Consider the following 25,619-nt stretch of genomic DNA (forward strand, 5'->3'; position numbering starts at 1 on the left):
TGAATATGGGGATAGGGTTGGGGAGTGGGCCTGGATAGGGTACTCTTTCGGAGGGTCGGTGCAGGCTCGATGGGCGGAATGGCCTCCTTTTGCACTGTCGGGATTCTGTGGGAACCAAGGGTTATGCGCGGGAGGGTGGGCATAAAGTGGAGTTCAGGTCACAATCAGATCAGCTGTGGCCTCCTTGCATGGTGGAGATAGCTCGAGGGGCCAAATGGCTTCCTTCTGCTACAATTCTTTATGGTTAAGGAATATTTTTGTCTTCACATTCTGTACTGGGAGTGGCGGGGAGGAAGGGAGGGTGTGTTCGTCGGTCAGTCGCTGGGAATGATGGAATAAGAGGTGGGGGGGGGGGTAGGAGTGTGAAACTATGCCTGAGTATGGAGAGGCGGGTGTTGTGGAGGATGTTGAGAGGGGGGTGAGTGAAGGATCCAAACAGTGAAAGGGGTAGTGACTTTGGTAGTGATAAAGGGGATGGTGTGGGCCTTCGAGCAACTGATAAAACTGAGAGGCAGAAAGGAGGGAGGGAATAAATCTGTCAGTGAAGTAATGTCTGGCTGCACCTCATCAGAACATCCGAGGGATGATAATCAAAGTCTCAAATTTGAATTGTGGATTTGTATCTGGTGTAATCAACGTTCCATCCCTTCGGAACAAGGAGCTAACACTGCGTTAATGAGATAGCAATGGTGGTCTTGAGGTTAGCCTACGAGCTGAGCTTGACATTCCCCCTGAGTGCGTAGCCTGCTCTCTTCTCTCATGCAGAGCCCAATCTAACTTTGCCACATTTACTGGCCCTGACTAGGCCCCAGGCTTTAACCACATCAGCGCCGGCACTAGGGATGTCCCCAGGGCGGGTCAGAGCTGTGGTTCCCTCTCCAGCTGTGTCGAATCCTTCCTGGGTATGTGGCCCAGGAGCTGGATGCTTTATGACCTGATTCTGGCTTTGGGCCTGTGATCTCTGTCGTCCTCATTGCTGTGACCACTGCTTGTTAATTTAACCCTCTTCAATGGGAGGATTTTTCCCCCATCATTTTCGACAAGAGTTTTTGTTAGAGGGCAGGTAGATTGCCAATAATACATGTTCGACCCTTTCAAAAGGGAGCAACAAAAGGAGATGGCACTGTGGTAATGTCACTGGATTAGCAATCCAGAGACCCAGACTATTGCTCTGGGGACACGTGTTCAAATGCCACCTTGCTAAGTGGTGGAATTTAAATTCAATTCATAAAATCTAGAATTGCCAAGTTAGTCTCACTAATGGATGTGGAAGCATTGGAAAGGGTGCAAAGGAGATTTACCAGGATGCTGCCTGGTTTGCAGGATAGGTCTTATGAGAAAAGGTTGAGGGAGCTAGGGCTTTTCTCTTTGGAGCGGCGGAGGATGAGAGGCAACTGAATAGAGGTTTATAAGATGATGAAGGGCAGCACGGTAGCATGGTGGGAAGCACAATTGCTTCACAGCTCCAGGGTCCCGGGTTCGATTCCCGCCTTGGGTCACTGTCTGCACGTTCTTCCCGTGTGTGCGTGGGTTTCCTCCGGGTGCTCCGGTTTCCTCCCACAGTCCAAAGATGTGCAGGTTAGGTGGATTGGCCATGCTAAATTGCCCTTAGTGTCCAAAATTGCCCTTAGTGTTGGGTGGGGTGACTGGGTTATGGGGATAGGGTAGAGATGTGGGCCTGGGTAGGGTGCTCTTTCCAAGAGCTGGTGCAGACTCGATGGGCCAAATGGCCTCCTTCTGCACTGTAAATTCTATGATTCTATGAGGGGGATAGATAGAGTGGACGTTCAGAGACTATTTCCTCGGGTGGATGTAGCTGTTCCAAGGGGGCATAACTATAAGGTTCGGGGTGGGAGATATAGGAGGGATGTCCGAGGTAGGTTCTTTGCTCAGAGAGTGGTTAGAGTGTGGAATGGACTGCCTGCTGTGATAGTGGAGTCGGACACTTTAGGAACTTTCAAGCGGTTATTGGATAGGCACATGGAGCACAGCAGGATGACAGGGAGTGGGATAGCGTGATCTTGGTTTCGGACAATGCTCGGCACAACATCGAGGGCCGAAGGGCCTGTTCTGTGCTGTAATGTTCTATGTTCTAATGGTGGTTGTGATAATTATCATTAATTGTTATTGAAAACCCCGTCTGGGTCACCAACGCCCTTCAGGGAAGGAAATCCGCCGTCATTACCCGGTCTGGCCTACATGTGACTCCAGACCCACAGCAATGTGGTTGATTTTTAAACTGCCCCTCTGAAATGGACGAGCAAGAGGCTCAGTTTAAGGGCAATTAGGGATTGGCAACAAACTCTGGCCCTGTCCACATCCCATGGAAGGATAAAGGGAAAACATGGAGGAAATAGCAATTCCCGATTCACCTTTGAGCTCCGCCTATTTTAAGAAATATCCCTCGTGTTCTTGAATCCGAGAGGCCTTGGGCCCCCCCGACAGCCCGGAAATGTCTGAGGGAACAAATTGAAATCTGATTGGCCGAGTTAGGATTGGGAGGCGGGAGTGGAAGCAAAGGCGATGATTGGCCACGAGGTTCAAACTGTGCCGGGGGAATTGATTGTGGGCATGTGTTAGACCCAGGATGTTTTCTCAATGGCAAAGAAATAGGAACTGTAGAGAAACAAAATGCTGTGATAGTCCCAGTGGCCACTTCATTGATATCTCGGAGATATCAATACAAATTTGTAATCATGGTGGCTTTTTAAAATTCTTTCACAGGATGTGGGCACGGCTGGCTAGGCCACGACTTATTGCCATCCCGAATTGCCCCTTGAGAAGATGGTGATGAGCTGCTTTCTTGAATCCGCTGCAGTCCATGTGGTGTAGGTGCACCCACTGTGCTGTTAGGGAGGGAGCTCCAGGGTTTTGCCCCAGCGACAGTGAAGGAGCGGCCGATATATTTCCAAGTCAGGGTGGTGTGTGGCTGGGAGGGGAACCTCCAGGTGCTGGCGTTGCCAGGTACCTGCTGCCCTCGCACTTCTAGGTGGCGTTGCTGACGGAGGCTTGGTGAGTTGCCACGGTGCATCTTGTGGATGGGACACACTCCGGGGGCCATTTTGAGCCCCCGCCAGCTGTGCGCGGGATCAGCGACATGGGTGGGAAATCCCGCGAGGAATCGGGAAACCTAGAGAGATCGTGGTTCCATAAGACCATTAGACATAGGAGCAGAATTAGGCCACTCGGCCCATCGAGTCTGCTCCGCCATTCAATCATGACTGATATTTTTCTCACCCCCATTCTCCTGCTCCTCCCCATAACCCCTGATCCCCTTATTAATCAAGAACCTATCTATCTCTGTCTTAAAGACACTCAGTGACTTGGCCTCCACAGCCTTCTGCGGCAAAGAGTTCCACAGATTCACCACCCTCTGGCTGAGGAAATTCCTCCTCATCTCTATTTTGACGGATCGTCTCTTTAGTCTCAGATTGTGTCGTCTGCTTCTCATTTTTCCTCCAAGTGGGAACATTCTCTCCACGTCCACTCTATCCAGGCCTCGCAGTATCCTGTAAGTTTCAATAAGATCCCCCCTCATCCTAAACTCCAATGAATACAGACCCAGAGTCCTCAACTGTTCCCGAATTTCCTCGCCCCCCCCCCCCCCCTTGCCTGAGAAGCCACGAGATTCACACCCACAACGTGTGGTGTGGGGTGTAGGGAGGTTCAACTGAGGGTTTGAGGATTGAGACTGACAGCTCTTCCTTGGGGAGGGGGTAAATGGATATGGGATATGGTGCAGATCTGCTCAGTTCTAAATTGGATCGCCCAGTTGGCACAAGGAGCTGAATGATTTTCTCCTGTTCCTGATGGACGTGGATGAGGTCCAGAGACAAGACCTCTTAAACCTGAATAGTTAGGATGCCACTAGCGTAGTTTTACATAAGTTAGTTTATTAAGGATTGAGATTATTATAGAAAGTATATCCAGAGATCATTATTAACCATTATACCTCTATTATAGGACATAGCAGTGATAATCATGTAGGCCCTGGCAAAAGCAGTGGCCACAATGCATGATGGGATTTCGGCTAGCTAACTTGCCCATGTTTTTGAGACACACGAGATGTGTGGTCAGCAAATTACACAGTGGACGTAATAAACAAGTTTTATCAGTGGCCCCCAATATCCTCTGAAACAATCCATGAAGTGAAGAGGAAGCTGGTTCTGACATCCTGCCCCTAGATGGACAATAAGTGGACAGGATCTGACTGCCATTTCAGGATGGGGAGTCCAGGAAAAACAATGGGCGGGATTCTCCGAACCCCCAGCCAGAGAATCGTCGTGGGCTGGCGTGAATCCCGCCCCCCCGCCGGTTGCCGAATTCTCCGACACCGCGATGAGCCGAAGTCCCGCTGCCAGAATGCTGGTCCCGGCGGCGAGAATCAAACCACCTCCCTTACCGGCGGGACAAGGCGGCGCGGGCGGGCTCCGGGGTCCTGGGGGGCGCACGGGGCGATCTGGCCTCGGGGGGGGGGGGGCCCCCACGGTGGCCTGGCCCGTGATCAGGGCCCACCGATCTGCGGGTGGGCCTGTGCCATGGGGGCACTCTTTTCCCTCTGCCTCGTCCACAGTCTTCACCATGACCGATGCGTAAGAGACACCCCCCCTGCGCATGCGCGGGGATGACGTCGGCAGCCGCTAACGCTCCAGTGCATGCGCGGACTTCCACCGACCGGCGGAGTCCTTTTGGCCCCGGCTGGCGTGGCACCAAAGGCCTTTCTCGCCGTTCGGCGGCACGCCAACTACTCCGCCGCGGGGCTAGCCGGTGACGGCTTGGCCCCTAAAGGTGCGGAGAAATCCACACCTTTGGGGCTGACCGATGCCGGAGTGGTTCCCGCCACTCCATCCCGCCGGGACCCCCGCCCCGCCGGGTAGGGGAGAATCCCGGCCAATGTTAGAATGACATAGAATCTTGGTAAACAACAGGTGACAGGATGCGGTTAAATCATGAGCGGATCACAATTTTACTGGATAGTTTGAACATGACAGCTTCAAGGATTGGATCAAGTCCAACTGGGGTGGGCTATTGATTTTTGGAAATTGCATAATTGATGTGTTTCTGTCTCTCAGGTATATGAAACCAAGCTTGGGATATTAAAGCCGTCTTATCCAGGTTGTTGTGTCTGTTGCTCTCTGTATTGGGTTGAGCCATAACAACAGCGGAGAACCCCACGTGAAAGCTAGCTCAGTACACAGATCTTGAAAACGCTCCTACAATGGATTCTGAGGAGACTCAACCAGGCAAGATTCCATCAATTATACATTGGCCTGGACACCCAGGGGCAGATCGAATCTCTCAGCTTCTAACGCTAGTCAGTGTGTAGAAATGGTAAGGTGCACTCCATTTACCCAACTGACTGCGTTATTGGAAGGGTTGGTGGGCATTGGAATATTGTTAGAGGTCAGTCATCTCAGACCCAGGACATTGCCACAGTAGAACCTCAGGGTAGCGACCCAGGTCTAACCTTCATCATCTGCTTCATGCAGATTCCTTCCACCGTAAGGCCAGATGTGGGGATGTTCGTTGACGATTGTACAATGTTCAGCACCATACCCGACTCCTCAGACACTGAAGCAGTCCATGTCCAAATGCAGCAAGACCTGGACAATATTCAAGTTCGGGCTGAGAAGTGGCAAGTTATGTTCGCGCCACACAAGTACCAGGCAATGGTCATCTCCAACAACAGAGAATCTAACCATCGCCCCTTGGCATTCAATGGCATTACCATTGCTGAATTCCCCACAATCAACATCCTGGGGGTTACCGTTGATTAGAAAGTGAACTGAACGAGTCATATTAATACTGTGGCTACAATATCAGGTCAGTGGTTGGGAATCCTGTGGCGGGTAACTCACCTCCTGACGCCCCCCGAGCCTGTCCACCATCAACAGGCACAAGTCAGGAGTGCAATGGAATACTCTCCACTTGCCTGGATGAGCGCAGCTCCAACAACACTCAACAAGCTTGTAGCCAGGTAAAATGGCTAACTCCCGATTTAGAATGGCGAACGGCAAAGGCTGATGGGAAAGTCAGCCAACAGGACACAAACGAGCAGCTGCAGGTTGACTGTGTATTTACCTCTGGAAAGGCCAGATAAGATCGATACCAGCAACCATCAGCATAACAAAACACCAACCATCTGCATATTCATGAGCAATCCCCGGGAACAATGAGCAACATTTAGACAGATAAAGTCAACCCAGACTCATCGGCGCCAGCAGAAGCCTGCACAAAGGGAGGTGAACGACCACCTCAAGACCATCGATCAGGGGACCGCTCCAGTGTTGGAGAAAATCGAACCAAGTGATTGGGACAAAGTCCAATCACTTGGAACCAGGTACAGGGTCCGCCCCGAAAGGCGGGAAGCCCCTGGGGACTATAACAATCAAGCCCAAGTTCAAATCGTTCTTCTTGACCGGGTCACTCAGCAACGCGAACCAACCCTTGACAGTGACCGGTCCAGCCGCCGCCGATATCCAGTAAGTCTTACTGCAACGCTCGCTACGAGCTAGGCGCTCCTCGCTATCAATCTGTACCAACTTCGAATCCCGCAGGCTCAGAACCCGGACGAAAGGCCATTTGTTTCCCTGACCTGGTGGGCCAGTTCCAAGTTAAGTATTGGCCTGTTAGTTGTAGAAGTAGCTTAAATGTAGAATTTGCGCAGGAGTAGAGATTACTGTGCATAATAAATGTGCTTTGATTTAACTCTTACTAAGCGGTGTATTGGATTATTGATCATTACTCGGACTTGAACCACGTGGCGGTATCAGAAAGGTACCTGGCGACTCGAGAGCAAAGGTGATAAAACAGAGCAATTAAACTAAGGCAAATGTTAGCAACAAGCTCAACATGATCCAGGACAAAGCAACCTCGCTTGATTGACACCCCATCCACAAACATTCACTCCCTCCACCACTGGCACAGGTGGCAGCCGTGTGTACCATCTACAAGATGCACTGCAGGAACTCACCAAGGTTCCTCAGACACCGCCTTCCAAACCCACAGCCGCTACCGTCTAGCAGGACAAGAGCAGCAGATACCTGGGAACCCCACAACCTGGAGGTTCCCCTCCGAGTCCCTCACCATCCTGACTTGGAAATACATTGGTCGTTCCTTCACTGTCGCTGGGTCAAAACCCTGGAGCTCCCTCCCTCACAGCACAGCTAGACCACACACGGACTGCAGCGGTTCAAGAGAAATTGGGCATGAGCGACGAATGCTGGCCTTGCCAGCACGGTCCACATCCAGTGTAGAATTAAATATGGGTGAAAGGAGATGTAATGGGCGGGTGAACTCTGAGTGTGTGAAAAGCTCCTGGCACTGCCTTGTTCCATTCCACTCTGATTCATGTAACCCCCAAGGGTGATTGAAGAGGAGATTTCCTCAATATCGGAATCATGGTGAGAGCCCTGCAACGTGCTCCCAAAGAGTTAACATCTGAGCATAGGCCCCATTCCCTCAGATCAGGCAGTAACATAGCACTGTTGCTTCACAGCGCCAGGGTCCCAGGTTTGATTCCCACTTGGGTCACTGTCTGTGTGGAGACTGCACGTTCTCCCCGTGTCGGCGTGGGTTTCCTCCGGGTGCTCCGGTTTCCTCCCACAAGTCCCGAACGACGTGCTTGTTAGGTGAATTGGACATTCTGAATTCTCCCTCTGTGTACCCGAACAGGCGCCGGAGTGTGGCGACTAGGGGCTTTTCACAGTAACTTCATTGCAGTGTTAATGTAGGCCTACTTGTGACAATAATAAAGATTATTATGACGAAAGATCCCCGCACTCTGAAAAAATGAGCGGGGCACCCTGTGTTGCAGGTGGGAGCAAGGGGTGCATTTCCTCGTTCTAAGGTGTAAAAATGACAAAGTGACTCGTGTCAGCTTTGAGACGAAGACAAAGTCCACTTTGTAAGAAACTCTTGCCCCATCTGAGGCCTCTGTCCAGTCAGAACCACACGCATTTATATTGGTTGACATGAGACCTCCGCCCTCCTGGCCCCAAGTTCCAAGCAAGCAAAATGCTTTCCAGTGTGTGTCTCTGAGTAAGATATATTCTCCAGCATGTTGTCAGTGAAGTATGCAGCAGCTGTACGACATCGTGTCCCCTCAGACTGCGCTATCTCTAATTCTCGATATATCTACTCTATTTACACAGAGAGGTACGACACATGAACGGGCCATTCTGCAGCGACCCCTCAGCAGTATTGACCCTTCACGTGTGTGAGTGGTGCTAATCACATAAAACCACCGTGTGCGTAAACTCCTCATTCATTCACCAACACGAAACAGGCTGCAATTCAGCCATGTACACCCTCAGTGAAAAACACACCGCTTCTTAACTCAGAAAACAAAACCTACTTTTACGGAATGTTTGCTGGTGTTCTCGTAACGTCCAATGATGATTGTAGTCAATGTCATCATTGCATGCGAGAGCGTAGATAGGAATATCGTGGGCAATGTGCCAGGTATCTCCATCCTGTACTAACACAGATTGGAATATCGTGGGCAATGTGCCAGGTATCTCCATCCTGTACGAACACAGATTGGAATATCGTGGGCAATGTGCCAGGTCTCCATCCTTTACTAACACAGATTGGAATATCGTGGGCAATGTGTCAGGCATCGCAATCCTGTACTAACACAGATTGGAATATCGTGGGCAATGTGCCAGGTATCTCCATCCTTTACTAACACAGATTGGAATATCGTGGGCAATGTGCCAGGTATCTCCATCCTGTACCAACACAGATTGGAATATCGTGGGCAATGTGCCAGGTATCTCCGCCCTGTATTAACACAGATTGGAATATCGTGGGCAACGTGCCAGGTATCCCCATCCTGTACTCACAGAGATTGGACTTTCGTGGGCAATGTGCCAGGTATCTCCGCCCTGTACTGACACAGATTGGAATATCGTGGGCAATGTGCCAGGTATCTCCGCCCTGTATTAACACAGTTTGGAATATCGTGGGCATTGTGCCAGGTATCCCCATCCTGTACTAACACAGATTGGAATATCGTGGGCAACGTGCCTGGTATCTCCACCCTGTACTAACACTGATTGGAATATCGTGGGCAACGTGCCAGGTATCTCCACCCTGTACTAACACAAACACAGATTGGAATATCGTGGGCAATGTGCCAGGTATCTCCACCCTGTACTAACACAGATTGGAATATCGTGGGCAATGTGCCAGGTATCTCCACCCTGTACTAACACAGGTTGGAATATCGTGGGCAATGTGCCAGGTATCTCTGCCCTGTACTAACACAGATTGGAATATCGTGGGCAATGTGCCAGGTATCTCCGCCCTGTACTAGCACAGACTGGAATATCGTGTGCAATGTGCCAGGTATCTCCGTCCTGTACTAACACAGATTGGAATATCGTGGCCAATGTGCCAGGAATCTCCACCCTGTACTAACACAGATTGGAATATCGGGGGCAATGTGCCAGGTATCTCCATCCTGTACTAACACTACTGGAATATCGTGGGCAATGTGCCAGGTATCTCCATCCTTTACTAACACAGATTGGAATATCGTGGGCAATGTGCCAGGTATCTCCATCCTTTACTAACACAGATTGGAATATCGTGGGCAATGTGCCAGGTATCTCCATCCTGTACCAAAACAGATTGGAATATCGTGGGCAATGTGCCAAGTATCCCCATCCTTTACTAACACAGATTGGAATATCGTGTGCAATGTGTCAGGTATCTCCACCCTGTACTAACACAGATTGGAATATCGTGGGCAATGTGCCAGGTATCTCCACCCTGTACTAACACAGATTGGAATATCGTGGGCATTGTGCCAGGTATCTCCACCCTGTACTAACACAGTTTGGAATATCGTGGGCAATGTGCCAGGTATCTCCACCCTGTACTAACACAGATTGGAATATCGGGGGCAATGTGCCAGGTATCTCCATCCTGTGCTAACACTACTGGAATATCGTGGGCAATGTGCCAGGTATCTCCATCCTTTACTAACACAGATTGGAATATCGTGGGCAATGTGTCAGGTATCGCCATCCTGTACTAACACAGATTGGAATATCGTGGGCAATGTGCCAGGTATCTCCATCCTTTACTAACACAGATTGGAATATCGTGGGCAATGTGCCAGGTATCTCCATCCTGTACCAAAACAGATTGGAATATCGTGGGCAATGTGCCAAGTATCCCCATCCTGTACTAACACAGATTGGAATATCGTGGGCAATGTGCCAAGTATCCCCATCCTTTACTAACACAGATTGGAATACCGTGGGCATTGTGCCAGGTATCTCCGCCCTGTACTAACACAGATTGGAATATCGTATGCAATGTGCCAGGTGTCTCCACCCTGTACTAACACAGATTGGAATATCAAAACAAAGAACAAAGAACAAAGAAATGTACAGCACAGGAACAGGCCCTTCGGCCCTCCAAGCCCGTGCCGACCATACTGCCCGACTCAACTACAATCTTCTACACTTTCTGGGTCCGTATCCTTCTATTCCCATCCTATTCATATATTTGTCAAGATGCCCCTTAAATGTCCCTATCGTCCCTGCTTCCACTACCTCCTCCGGTAGCGAGTTCCAGGCACCCACTACCCTCTGCGTAAAAAACTTGCCTCGTACATCTACTCTAAACCTTGCCCCTCTCACCTTAAACCTATGCCCCCTAGTAATTGACCCCTCTACCCTGGGGAAAAGCCTCTGACTATCCACTCTGTCTATGCCCCTCATAATTTTGTATACCTCTATCAGGTCGCCCCTCAACCTCCTTCGTTCCAGTGAGAACAAACCGAGTTTATTCAATCGCTCCTCATAGCTTATGCCCTCCATACCAGGCAACATTCTGGTAAATCTCTTCTGCACCCTCCCTAAAGCCTCCACATCCTTCTGGTAGTGTGGCGACCAGAATTGAACACTATACTCCAAGTGTGGCCTAACTAAGGTTCTATACAGCTGCAACATGACTTGCCAATTCTTATACTCAATGCCCCGGCCAATGAAGGCAAGCATGCCGTATGCCTTCTTGACTACCTTCTCCACCTGTGTTGCCCCTTTCAATGACCTGTGGATCTGTACTCCTAGATCTCTTTGACTTTCAATACTCTTGAGGGTTCTACCATTCACTGTATATTCCCTACCTACATTAGCCCTTCCAAAATGCATTACCTCACATTTGTCCGGATTAAACTCCATCTGCCATCTCTCCGCCCAAGTCTCCAGACAATCTAAATCCTGCTGTATCCTCAGACAGTCCTCATCGCTATCCGCAATTCCACCAACCTTTGTGTCGTCTGCAAACTTACTAATCAGACCAGTTACATTTTCCTCCAAATCATTTATATATACTACAAATAGCAAAGATCCCAGCACTGATCCCTGTGGAACACCACTGGTCACAGCCCTCCAATTAGAAAAGCATCCCTCCATTGCTACCCTCTGCCTTCTATGGCCTATCCAGTTCTGTATCCACCTTGCCAGTTCACCCCTGATCCCGTGTGAATTCACCTTTTGTACTAGTCTACCATGAGGGACCTTGTCAAAGGCCTTACTGAAGTCCATATAGACAACATCTACTGCCCTACCTGCATCAATCATCAAGGTATCGTGGGCAATGTGCCGGTTATCTCGACCCTGTACTAACACAGATTGGAATATCGTGGGCAATGTGCCAGGTATCCCCATCCTGTACTAACACAGATTGGAATATCGTGGGCAACGTGCCAGGTATCTCCACCCTGTACTAACACAGATTGGAATATCGTGGGCAATGTGCCAGGTATCTCCACCCCGTACTAACACAGATTGGAATATCGTGGGCAACGTGCCAGGTATCTCCACCCTGTACTAACACAGATTGGAATATCGTGGGCAATGTGCCAGGTATCTCCACCCCGTACTAACACAGATTGGAATATCGTGTGCAATGTGCCAGGTATCTCCATCCTGTACTAACACAGATTGGAATATCGTGGGCAACGTGCCAGGTATCTCCATCCTGTACTAACACAGACTGGAATATCGTGGGCAATGTGCCAGGTATCTCTGCCCTGTACTAACACAGATTGGAATATCGCGGGCAATGTGTCAGGTATCTCCGCCCTGTACTAACACAGATTGGAATATCGTGGGCAATGTGCCAGGTATCTCCATCCTGTACTAACACAGATTGGAATATCGTGGGAAATGTGCAAGGTATCTCCACCCTGTACTAACACAGATTGGAATATCGTGGGCAATGTGCCAGGTATCTCCACCCTGTACTAACACAGATTGGAATATCGTGGGCAATGTGCCAGGTATCTCCACCCTGTACTAACACAGATTGGAATATCGGGGGCAATGGGCCAGGTATCTCCATCCTGTACTAACACTACTGGAATATCGTGGGCAATGTGCCAGGTATCTCCATCCTTTACTAACACAGATTGGAATATCGTGGGCAATGTGTCAGGTATCTCCATCCTGTACTAACACAGATTGGAATATCGTGGGCAACGTGCCAGGTATCTCCATCCTTTACTAACACAGATTGGAATATCGTGGGCAATGTGCCAGGTATCTCCATCCTGTACCAACACAGATTGGAATATCGTGGGCAACGTGCCATGTATCTCCATCCTGTACTCACAGAGATTGGACTTTCGTGGGCAATGTGCCAGGTATCTCCACCCTGTACTAACACAGATTGGAATATCGTGGGCAACGTGCCAGGTATCTCCGCCCTGTACTAACACAGATTGGAATATCGTGGGCAATGTGCCAGGTATCTCCACCCTGTACTAACACAGATTGGAATATCGTATGCAATGTGCCAGGTATCTCCACCCTGTACTAACATAGATTGGAATATCGTGGGCAATGTGACGGTTATCGCGACCCTGTACTAACACAGATTGGAATATCGTGGGCAATGTGCCAGGTATCCCCACCCTGTACTAACACAGATTGGAATATCGTGGGCAATGTGCCAGGTATCTCCACCCTGTACTAACACAGATTGGAATATCGTGGGCAATGTGCCAGGTATCTCCACCCTGTACTAACACAGATTGGAATATCGTGGGAAATGTGCAAGGTATCTCCACCCTGTACTAACACAGATTGGAATATCGTGGGCAATGTGCCAGGTATCTCCACCCTGTACTAACACAGATTGGAATATCGGGGGCAATGTGCCAGGTATCTCCATCCTGTACTAACACAGAATTGAATATCGTGGGCAGTGTGCCAGGTATCTCCATCCTGTACAAACACAGATTGGAATATCGTGGGCAATGTGCCAGGTATCTCCACACTGTACTACCACAGATTGGAATATCGTGGGCAATGTGCCAGGTATCTCCACACTGTACTACCACAGATTGGAATATCGTGGGCAATGTGCCAGGTATCTCCACACTGTACTACCACAGATTGGAATATCGTGGGCAATGTGCCAGGTATCTCCACACTGTACTACCACAGATTGGAATATCGTGGGCAATGTGCCAGGTATCTCCGCCCTGTACTAACAAAGATTGGAATATCGTTGGCAATGAGCCAGGTATCTCCATCCTGTACTAACACAGATTGGAATATCGTGGGCAATGTGCCTGGTATCTCCGCCCTGTACAAACACAGATTGGAATATCGTGGGCAGTGTGCCAGGTATCTCCGCCCTGTACTAACACAGATTTGAATATCGTGGGCAATGTGCCAGGTATCTCCACACTGTATTACCACAGATTGGAATATCGTGGGCAGTGTGCCAGGTATCTCCGCCCTGTACAAACACAGATTGGAATATCGTGGGCAGTGTGCCAGGTATCTCCGCCCTGTACTAACACAGATTGGAATATCGTGGGCAATGTGCCAGGTATCTCCACCCTGTACTAACACAGATTGGAATATCGTGGGCAATGTGCCAGGTATCTCCGCCCTGTACTAACACAGATTGGAATATCGGGGGCAATGTGCCAGGTATCTCCACCCTGTACTAACACAGATTGGAATATCGTATGCAATGTGCCAGGTATCTCCACCCTGTACTAACATAGATTGGAATATCGTGGGCAATGTGACGGTTATCGCGACCCTGTACTAACACTGATTGGAATATCGTGGGCAATGTGCCAGGTATCTCCACCCTGTACTAACACAGATTGGAATATCGTGGGCAATGTGCCAGGTATCTCCACCCTGTACTAACACAGATTGGAATATCGTGGGCAATGTGTCAGGTATCTCCGCCCTGTACTAACACAGATTGGAATATCGTGGGCAATGTGCCAGGTAACTCCACCCTGTACTAACACAGATTGGAATATCGTGGGCAATGTGCCAGGTATCTCCACCCTGTACTAACACAGATTGGAATATCGTGAGAAATGTGCAAGGTATCTCCACCCTGTACTAACACAGATTGGAATATCGTGGGCAATGTGCCAGGTATCTCCACCCTGTACTAACACAGATTGGAATATCGGGGGCAATGTGCCAGGTATCTCCATCCTGTACTAACACAGAATTGAATATCGTGGGCAGTGTGCCAGGTATCTCCATCCTGTACAAACACAGATTGGAATGTTGTGGCCAATGTGCCAGGTATCTCCGCCCTGTACTAACACGGATTGGAATATCGTGGGCAATGTGCCAGGTATCTCCACCCTGTACTACCACAGATTGGAATATCGTGGGCAATGTGCCAGGTATCTCCACACTGTACTACCACAGATTGGAATATCGTGGGCAATGTGCCAGGTATCTCCATCCTGTACTAACACAGATTGGAATATCGTGGGCAATGTGCCTGGTATCTCCATCCAGTACTAACACAGATTGGAATATCGTGGGCAGTGTGCCAGGTATCTCCGCCCTGTACAAACACAGATTGGAATATCGTGGGCAGTGTGCCAGGTATCTCCGCCCTGTACAAACACAGATTGGAATATCGTGGGCAATGTGCCAGGTATCTCCATCCTGTACTAACACAGATTGGAATATCGTGGGCAATGTGCCTGGTATCTCCATCCAGTACTAACACAGATTGGAATATCGTGGGCAGTGTGCCATGTATCTCCGCCCTGTACAAACACAGATTGGAATATCGTGGGCAATGTGCCAGGTATCTCCACCCTGTACTAACACAGATTGGAATATCGTGGGCAATGTGCCGGTTATCTCGACCCTGTACTAACACAGATTGGAATATCGTGGGCAATGTGCCAGGTATCTCCACCCTGTACTAACACAGATTGGAATATCGTGGGCAATGTGCCAGGTATCTCCATCCTGTACTAACACTACTGGAATATCGTGGGCAATGTGCCAGGTATCTCCATCCTTTACTAACACAGATTGGAATATCGTGGGCAATGTGTCAGGTATCGCCATCCTGTACTAACACAGATTGGAATATCGTGGGCAATGTGCCAGGTACCTCCATCCTATACTAACACAGATTGGAATATCGTGGGCAATGTGCCAGGTATCTCCATCCTGTACCAAAACAGATTGGAATATCGTGGGCAATGTGCCAAGAATCTCCATCCTGTACTAACACAGATTGGAATACAGTGGGCAATGTGCCAGATATCTCCGCCCTGTACTAACACAGATTGGAATATCGTGGGCCATGTGCCAGATATCTCCATCTTTTACTAACACAGATTGGAATATCGTGGGCAACGTGCCAGGTATCTGCATCCTGTACTCACAGAGATTGGACTTTCGTGGGCAATGTGCCAGGTATCTCCACCCTGTACTAACACAGATTGGAATATCGTGGACAACGTGCCAGGTATCTCCGCCCTGTACTAACACAGATTGGAATATCGTGGGCAATGTGCCAGGTATCTCCACCCTGTACTAACGCAGATTGGAATATCGTATGCAATGTGCCAGGTATCTCCACCCTGTACTAACACAGATTGGAATATCGTGGGCAATGTGCCGGTTATCTCGACCCTGTACTAACACAGATTGGAATATCGTGGGCAATGTGCCAGGTATCCCCATCCTGTACTAACACAGATTGGAATATCGTGGGCAATGTGCCAGGTATCTCCACCCTGTACTAACGCAGATTGGAATATCGTATGCAATGTGCCAGGTATCTCCACCCTGTACTAACACAGATTGGAATATCGTGGGCAATGTGCCGGTTATCTCGACCCTGTACTAACACAGATTGGAATATCGTGGGCAATGTGCCAGGTATCCCCATCCTGTACTAACACAGATTGGAATATCGTGGGCAATGTGCCAGGTATCCCCATCCTGTACTAACACAGATTGGAATATCGTGGGCAATGTGCCAGGTATCCCCATCCTGTACTAACACAGATTGGAATGTCGTGGGCAATGTGCCAGGTATCTCCACCCTGTACAACACAGATTGGAATATCGTGGGCAATGTGCCAGGTATCTCTGCCCTGTACTAACACAGATTGGAATATCGTGGGCAATGTGTCAGGTATCTCCGCCCTGTACTAATACAGATTGGAATATCGTGGGCAATGTGCCAGGTATCTCCACCCTGTGCTAACACAGATTGGAATATCGTGGGCAATATGCCAGGTATCTCCACCCTGTACTAACACAGATTGGAATATCGTGGGCAATGTGCCAGGTATCTCCACCCTGTACTAACACAGATTGGAATATCGGGGGCAATGGGCCAGGTATCTCCATCCTGTACTAACACTACTGGAATATCGTGGGCAATGTGCCAGATATCTCCATCCTTTACTAACACAGATTGGAATATCGTGGGCAATGTGTCAGGTATCGCCATCCTGTACTAACACAGATTGGAATATCGTGGCCAATGTGCCAGGTATCTCCATCCTTTACTAACACAGATTGGAATATCGTGGGCAATGTGCCCGGTATCTCCATCCTGTACCAATACAGATTGGAATATCGTGGGCAATGTGCCAAGTATCTCCATCCTGTACTAACACAGATTGGAATAGCGTGGGCAATGTGCCAGGTATCTCCGCCCTGTACTAACACAGATTGGAATATCGTGGGCCATGTGCCAGATATCTCCATCCTTTACTAACACAGATTGGAATATCGTGGGCAACGTGCCATGTATCTCCATCCTGTACTCACAGAGATTGGACTTTCGTGGGCAATGTGCCAGGTATCTCCACCCTGTACTAACACAGATTGGAATATCGTGGGCAACGTGCCAGGTATCTCCGCCCTGTACTAACACAGATTGGAATATCGTGGGCAATGTGCCAGGTATCTCCACCCTGTACTAACACAGATTGGAATATCGTGGGCAATGTGCCAGGTATCTCCACCATGTACTGACACAGATTGGAATATCGTGGGCAATGTGCCAGGTATCTCCACCCTGTACTAACACAGATTGGAATATCGTGGGCAATGTGCCAGGTTTCTCTGCCCTGTACTAACACAGATTGGAGTATCGTGGGCAATGTGTCAGGTATCTCCGCCCTGTACTAACACAGATTGGAATATCGTGGGCAATGTGCCAGGTAACTCCACCCTGTACTAACACAGATTGGAATATCGTGGGCAATGTGCCAGGTATCTCCACCCTGTACTAACACAGATTGGAATATCGGGGGCAATGTGCCAGGTATCTCCATCCTGTACAAACACAGATTGGAATGTCGTGGCCAATGTGCCAGGTATCTCCGCCCTGTACTAACACAGATTGGAATATCGTGGGCAATGTGCCAGGTATCTCCACCCTGTACTACCACAGATTGGAATATCGTGGGCAATGTGCCAGGTAGCTCCACACTGTACTACCACAGATTGGAATATCGTGGGCAATGTGCCTGGTATCTCCATCCAGTACTAACACAGATTGGAATATCGTGGGCAGTGTGCCAGGTATCTCCGCCCTGTACAAACACAGATTGGAATATCATGGGCAGTGTGCCAGGTATCTCCGCCCTGTACTAACACAGATTGGAATATCGTGGGCAATGTGCCAGGTATCTCCACACTGTACTACCACAGATTGGAATATCGTGGGCAATGTGTCAGGTATCTAAAGAGAGAGCTAAGACGACCAAGGAGGGGACATGAGAAGTATTTGGCAGGAAGGATCAAGGAAAACTCAAAAGCTTTCTATAGGTATGTCAGGAATAAGCGAATGACTAGGGAAAGAGTAGGACCAGTCAAGGACAGGGATGGGAAGTTGTGTGTAGAGTCTGAAGAGATAGGCGAGATACTAAATGAATATTTTTCGTCAGTATTCACTCAGGAAAAAGATAATGTTGTGGAGCAGAATGCTGAGCTCCAGGTAAATAGATTAGATGGCATTGAGGTACGTAGGGAAGAGGTGTTGGCAATTCTGGACAGGCTGAAAATAGATAAAACCCCGGGACCTGACGGGATTTATCCTAGGATTCTCTGGGAGGCCAGGGAAGAGATTGCTGGACCATTGGCTTTGATTTTTATGTCATCATTGGAGACAGGAATAGTGCCAGAGGACTGGAGGATAGCAAATGTGGTCCCTTTGTTCAAAAAGGGGAGCAGAGACAACCCCGGCAACTATAGACCGGTGAGCCTCACGTCTGTAGTGGGTAAAGTCTTGGAGGGGATTATAAGAGACAAGATTCATAATCATCTAGATAGGAATAATATGATCAGGGATAGTCAGCATGGCTTTGTGAAGGTTAGGTCATGCCTCACAAACCTTATCGGGTTCTTTGAGTAGGTGACTGAACAGGTAGACGAGGGTAGAGCAGTTGATGTGGTGTATATGGATTTCAGCACAGCGTTTGATAAGGTTCCCCACGGTTGGGTATTGCAGAAAATACGGAGGCTGGGGATCGAGGGTGATTTAGAGATGTGGATCAGAAATTGGCTAGCTGAAAGAAGACAGAGGGTGGTGGTTGATGGGAAATGTTCAGAATGGAGTTCTGTCACAAGTGGAGTACCACAAGGATCTGTTCTGGGGCCGTTGCTGTTTGTCATTTTTATCAATGACCTAGAGGAAGGCGCAGAAGGGTGGGTGAGTAAATTTGCAGACGATACTAAAGTCGGTGGTGTTGTCGATAGTGTGGAAGGAAGTAGCAGGTTACAGAGGGATATAGATAAGCTGCAGTGCTGGGCTGAGAGGTGGCAAATGGAGTTTAATGTAGAGAAGTGTGAGGTGATTCACTTTGGAAAGAATAACAGGAATGTGGAATATTTGGCTAATGGAAAAGTTCTTGAAAGTGTGGATGAGCAGAGGGATCTAGGTGTCCATGTACATAGATCCCTGAAAGTTGCCACCCAGGTTGATAGGGTGGTGAAGAAGGCCTATGGAGTGTTGGCCTTTATTGGTAGAGGGATTGAGTTCCGGAGTCAGGAGGTCATGTTGCAGCTGAACAGAACTCTGGTACGGCCGCATTTGGAGTATTGCGTACAGTTCTGGTCACCGCATTATAGGAAGGACGTGGAGGCTTTGGAACGGGTGCAGAGGAGATTTACCAGGATGTTGCCTGGTATGGAGGGAAAATCTTATAAGGAAAGGCTGATGGACTTGAGGTTGTTTTCGTTGGAGAGAAGAAGGTTAAGAGGAGACTTAATAGAGGCATACAAAATGATCAGAGGGTTAGATAGGGTGGACAGTGAGAGCCTTCTCCCGTCGATGGAAATGGCTAGCACGAGGGGACATAGCCTTAAACTGAGGGGTAATAGATATAGGACAGAGGTCAGGGGTAGGTTCTTTACGCAAAGATTAGTGAGGCCGTGGAATGCCCTACCTGCTACAGTCGTGAACTCGCCAACACTGCGGGCATTTAAAAGTTTATTGGATAAACATATGGATGATAATGGTATAGTGTAGGTTAGATGGCTTTTGTTTCGGTGCAACATCGTGGGCCGAAGGGCCTGTACTGCGCTGCATTGTACTATGTTCTATGTATCTCCATTCTGTACTAACACAGATTGGAATATCGTGGGCAATGTGCCAGGTATCTCCGCCCTGTACTACCACAGATTGGAATATCGTGGGCAATGTGCCAGGTATCTCCACACTGTACTACCACAGATTGGAATATATTGGGCAATGTGCCAGGTATCTCCATCCTGTACTAACACAGATTGGAATATCGTGGGCAATGAGCCAGGTATCTCCATCCTGTACTAACACAGATTGGAATATCGTGGGCCATGAGCCAGGTATCTCCATCCTGTACTGACACAGATTGGAATATCGTGGGCAATGTGCCTGGTATCTCCATCCAGTACTAACACAGATTGGAATATCGTGGGCAGTGTGCCAGGTATCTCCGCCCTGTACTACCGCAGATTGGAATATCGTGGGCAATGTGTCAGGTATCTCCACACTGTACTACCACAGATTGGAATATCGTGGGCAATGTGCCAGGTATCTCCATCCTGTACAAACACAGATTGGAATATCGTGGGCAATGTGCCAGGTGTCCCCATCCAGTACTAACAAAGATTGGAATATCGTGGGCAATGTGCCTGGTATCTCCATCCTGTACTAACACAGATTGGAATATCGTGGGCAATGTGCCAGGTATCTCCACCCTGTACTAACACAGATTGGACTATCGTGGGCAATGTGCCTGGTATCTCCATCCTGTACTAACACAGATTGGAATATCGTGGGCAGTGTGCCAGGTATCTCCGCCCTGTACTAACACAGATTGGAATATCGTGGGCAGTGTGCCAGGTATCTCCGCCCTGTACTAACACAGATTGGACTATCGTGGGCAGTGTGCCAGGTATCTCCGCCCTGTACTAACACAGATTGGAATATCGTGGGCAGTGTGCCAGGTATCTCCATCCTGTACTAACACAGATTGGAATATCGTGGGCAATGTGCCAGGTATCTCCACCCTGTACTAACACAGATTGGACTATCGTGGGCAATGTGCCAGGTATCTCCGCCCTGTACTAACAGAGATTGGAATATCGTTGGCAATGTGCCTGGTATCTCCATCCTGTACTAACACAGACTGGAATATCGTGGGCAATGTGCCTGGTATCCCCATCTTGTACTAACACAGACTCGAATATCGTGGGCAATGTGCCTCGTATCTCCGCCCTGTACTAACACAGACTGGAATATCGTGGGCAATGTGCCTGGTATCCCCATCTTGTACTAACACAGACTCGAATATCGTGGGCAATGTGCCTCGTATCACCGCCCTGTACTAACACTGACTGGAATATTGTGGACAACGTGCCAGGTAACTCCGCCTTGTACTAACACAGATTGGAATATCGTGGGCAATGTGCCAGGTATCTCCGCCCTGTACTAACACAGATTGGAATATCGTGGGCATTGTGCCAGGTATCTCCACCCTGTACTAATACAGATTGGAATATCGTGGGCAATGAGCCTTGTATCTCCGCCCTGTACTAACACAGATTGGAATATCGTGGGCAATGTGCCAGGTATCTCCGCCCTGTACTAACACAGATTGGAATATCGTGGGCATTGTGCCAGGTATCTCCGCACTGTACTAACACAGATTGGAATATCGTGGGCAATGTGCCAGGTATCTCCATCCTGTACTAACACAGATTGGAATATCATTGGCAATGTGCCTGGTATCTACATCCTGCACTAACACAGATTGGAATACCGTGGGCAATGTACCAGGTATCTCCATCCTGTATTAACACAGATTGGAATACCGTGGGCAACGTGCCAGGTATCTCCATCCTGTACTAACACAGATTGGTATATCATGGGCAATGTGCCAGGTATCTCCATCCTGTACTAACACAGATTGGAATGTCGTGGGCAATGTGCCAGGTAACTCCGCCCTGTACTAACACAGATTGGAATATCGTGGGCAATGTGCCAGGTATCTCCACACTGTACTACCACAGATTGGAATATCGTGGGCAATGTGCCAGGTATCTTTACGCAAAGAATAGTGAGGCCGTGGAATGCCCTACCTGCTACAGTAGTGAACTCGCCAACATTGAGGGCATTTAAAAATTTATTGGATAAACATATGTATGATAATGGCATAGTGTAGGTTAGATGGCTTTTGTTTCGGTGCAACATCGTGGGCCGAAGGGCCTGTACTGCGCTGTATTGTTCTATGTTCTATCTCCATCCTATACTAACACAGATTGGAATATCGTTGGCAATGAGCCAGGTATCACCATCCTGTACTAACACAGATTGGAATATCGTGGGCAATGTGCCTGGTATTTCCATCCAGTACTAACACAGATTGGAATATCGTGGGCAGTGTGCCAGGTATCTCCGCCCTGTACAAACACAGATTGGAATATCGTTGGCAGTGTGCCAGGTATCTCCGCCTTGTACTAATACAGATTGGAATATCGTGGGCAATGTGCCAGGTATCTCCGCCTTGTACTACCACAGATTGGAATATCGTGGGCAATGTGCCAGGTATCTCCACACTGTACTACCACAGATTGGAATATCGTGGGCAATGTGCCAGGTATCTCCATCCTGTACTAACACAGATTGGAATATCGTGGGCAATGAGCCAGGTATCTCCATCCTGTACTAACACAGATTGGAATATCGTGGGCAATGTGCCTGGTATCTCCATCCAGTACTAACACAGATTGGAATATCGTGGGCAGTGTGCCAGGTATCTCCGCCCTGTACTAACGCAGATTGGAATATCGTGGGCAGTGTGCCAGGTATCTCCATCCTGTACTAACACAGACTCGAATATCGTGGGCAATGTGCCTCGTATGTCCGCCCTGTACAACACAGATTGGAATATCGTGGACAATGTGCCAGGTAACTCCGCCTGTACTAACACAGATTGGAATATCGTGGGCAATGTGCCAGGTATCTCCGCCCTGTACTAACACAGATTGGAATATCGTGAGCAATGTGCCAGGTATCTACGCCCTGTACTAACACAGACTGGAATATCGTGGGCAACGTGCCAGGTATCTTCATCCTGCACTAACACAGATTGGAATATCGTGGGGAACGTGCCAGGTAACTCCGCCTGTACTAACACAGATTGAAATATCGGGGTCAATGTGCCAGGTATCTCCATCCTGTACTAACACAGATTGGAATATCGTGGGCAATGTGCCAGGTATTTCCATCCTGTACTAACACAGATTGTAATATCGTGGGCAACGTGCCAGTTATCTCCATCCTGTACTAACACAGACTGGAATATCGCGGGCAATGTGCCAGGTATTCACATCCTGTCCCAACACAGATTGGAATATCGTGGGCAATGTGTCAGGTAACCCCATCCTGTACCAACATAGATTGGAATATCGTGGGCAATGTGCCAGGTAACTCCGCCTGTACTAACACAGATTGGAATATCGTGGGCAATGTGCCAGGTATCTCCATCCTGTACTAACACAGATTGGAATATCGTGGGCAATGTGCCAGGTATCTCCGCCCTGTACTAACACAGACTGGAATATCGTGGGCAACGTGCCAGGTATCTCCATCCTGTACTAACACAGATTGGAATATCGTGGGGAACGTGCCAGGTATCTCCATCCTGTACTAACACAGATTGGAATATTGTGGGCAATGTGCCTGGTATCTCCATCCTGTACTAACACAGATTGGAATATCGTGGGCAATGTGCCAGGTATCTCCGCCCTGTACTAACACAGATTGGTATATCATGGGCAATGTGCCTGGTATCTCCATCCTGTACTAACACAGATTGAAATATCGGGGTCAATGTGCCAGGTATCTCCATCCTGTACTAACACAGATTGGAATATCGTGGGCAATGTGCCAGGTATCTCCATCCTGTACTAACACAGATTGGAATATCGTGGGCAACGTGCCAGTTATCTCCATCCTGTACTAACACAGACTGGAATATCGCGGGCAATGTGCCAGGTATTCACATCCTGTCCCAACACAGATTGGAATATCGTGGGCAATGTGTCAGGTATCCCCATCCTGTACCAACACAGATTGGAATATCGTGGGCAATGTGCCAGGTATCTCCATCCTGTACTAACACAGATTGGAATATCGTGGGCAATGTGCCAGGTAACTCCGCCTGTACTAACACAGATTGGAATATCGTGGGCAATGTTCCAGGTATCTCCATCCTGTACTAACACAGATTGGAATATCGTGGGCAATGTGCCAGGTATCTCCGCCCTGTACTAACACAGACTGGAATATCGTGGGCAACGTGCCAGGTATCTCCATCCTGTAGTAACACAGATTGGAATATCGTGGGGAACGTGCCAGGTATCTCCATCCTGTACTAACACAGATTGGAATATCGTGGGCAATGTGCCTGGTATCTCGATCCTGTACTAACACAGATTGGAATATCGTGGGCAATGTGCCTGGTATCTCCGCCCTGTACTAACACAGATTGAAATATCGGGGTCAATGTGCCAGGTATCTCCATCCTGTACTAACACAGATTGGAATATCGTGGGCAATGTGCCAGGTATCTCCATCCTGTACTAACACAGATTGGAATATCGTGGGCAACGTGCCAGTTATCTCCATCCTGTGCTAACATAGACTGGAATATCGCGGGCAATGTGCCAGGTATTCACATCCTGTCCCAACACAGATTGGAATATCGTGGGCAATGTGTCAGGTATCCCCATCCTGTACCAACACAGATTGGAATATCGTGGGCACTGTGCCATGTGTCCCCATCCTGTACCAACACAGATTGGAATATCGTGGGCAATGTGTCAGGTATCCCTTCCTGTACCAAAACACATTGGAATATCGTGGGCAATGTGCCAGGAATCTCCGTGCTGTACTAACACAGATTGGAATATCGTGGGCAATGTGCCATGTATCTCCATCCTGTAGTAACACAGATTGGAATATCGTGGGCAATGTGCCCGGTATCTCCATCCTGTACTAACACAGATTGGAATATCGTGGGCAATGTGCCAGGTATCTCCGCCCTGTACTAACACAGATTGGAATATCGTGGGCAATGTGCCTGGTATCTCCATCCTGTACTAACACAGATTGGAATATCGTGGACAATGTGCCAGGTATCTCCATCCTGTACTAACACTGAATGGAATATCGTGGGCAATGTGCCAGGTATCTCCATCCTGTACTAACACAGATTGGAATATCGTGGGCAATGTGCCAGGTATCTCCATCCTGTACTAACACAGATTGGAATATCGTGGGCAATGTGCTAGGTATCTTCATCCTGTACTAACACAGATTGGAATATCGTCGGCAATGTGCCTGGTATCTCCATCCTGTACTAACACAGATTGGAATATCGTGGGCAATGTACCAGGTATCTCCATCCTGTACTAACACAGATTGGAATATCGTGGGCAATGTGCCAGGTATCTCCATCCTGTACTATCACAGATTGGAATATCGTGGGCAATGTGCCTGGTATCTACATCCTGTACTAACACAGACTGGAATATCGTGGGCAATGTGCCTGGTATCACCATCCTGTACTAATACAGACTCGAATATCGTGGGCAATGTGACTCGTATCTCCGCCCTGTACTAACACAGATTGGAATATCGTGGACAATGTGCCAGGTAACTCCGCCTTGTACTAACACAGATTGGAATATTGTGGGCAATGTGCCAGGTATCTCCATCCTGTTCTAACACAGATTGGAATATCGTGGGAAATGTGCCAGGTATCTCCGCCCTGTACTAACACAGACTGGAAT

The 25,619-nt window shown here is 48.6% G+C and overlaps 1 protein-coding gene and 1 long non-coding RNA gene across 3 annotated transcripts in view; one reads left to right on the top strand and one right to left on the bottom strand.

Moving 5' to 3' along the window:
* The window catches only part of LOC140403351 (uncharacterized), a 31,258-nt gene extending 24,546 nt beyond the window's left edge, over nucleotides 1-6,712 (top strand). The window contains exon 2 of the long non-coding RNA XR_011938284.1: nucleotides 5,073-6,712. This is a non-coding gene — a long non-coding RNA (uncharacterized lncRNA). The remainder of the gene's footprint in view (nucleotides 1-5,072) is intronic.
* Nucleotides 1-25,619, bottom strand: part of LOC140403350 (uncharacterized) — a 153,271-nt gene that overhangs the window by 76,738 nt on the left and 50,914 nt on the right. The window lies entirely within an intron of this gene.

Source organism: Scyliorhinus torazame, chromosome 27 (genome assembly GCF_047496885.1).
Source record: "Scyliorhinus torazame isolate Kashiwa2021f chromosome 27, sScyTor2.1, whole genome shotgun sequence".
In the NCBI taxonomy this organism is placed as follows: domain Eukaryota; kingdom Metazoa; phylum Chordata; class Chondrichthyes; order Carcharhiniformes; family Scyliorhinidae; genus Scyliorhinus; species Scyliorhinus torazame.